Genomic DNA, 669 nt, shown 5'->3' on the forward strand with positions numbered 1-669 from the left:
ACAATCAAATTTGTGCTTTATCTTTTTTATGTTTTTATAATTTATAAATTTTATTAAAACAGAGACAAAAACATTATAATGTTTCTAAAATATATTAGCAGTAGTTGCTTGGATAGAGAACTATACATGTTATAGTTGTCAGAGCCTAGATTATTTATAGCATATAAAAAAACCATAAGATATGGTATCTGCCTTTTGGAGCTTTCTATCCAGTGACAGGCAAAGAAAAGGCATACTAAATATTAAATCATAATGCATGAATCAGTAAGTAAAATGCTAAGTAATCAGGGGGTCAAATGGTCAAATATTTTGACATTTCTTTAAATTTTGTCCTGGAGTTCCACTGTGGCCCCCATGGAGGCGAATCGCGCGCCAGGTCTCCCCAGGAGCTAGAGGGCCGCTCCGGGCCCCGGAACAAGTATTCGGTGCTGTTACCTACCTACAACGAGCGAGTGCCAGAACCTGCCTCTCATCGTGTGGCTGCTGGTGAAAAGCTTCTCCGAGAGTGGATTCAACTATGAAATTATAATCATAGATGATGGAAGCCCAGATGGAACAAGGGATGTAGCTGAACAGTTGGAAAAGATCTACGGATCAGACAAAATTCTTCTAAGACCACGGGAGAAAAAGTTGGGACTCGGAACTGCATGTATCCACGGAATGAAGCAC

The sequence above is a fragment of the Octodon degus genome, unplaced genomic scaffold (genome assembly GCF_000260255.1).
Source record: "Octodon degus isolate 3935 unplaced genomic scaffold, OctDeg1.0 scaffold00280, whole genome shotgun sequence".
Classification (NCBI taxonomy): Eukaryota; Metazoa; Chordata; class Mammalia; order Rodentia; family Octodontidae; genus Octodon; species Octodon degus.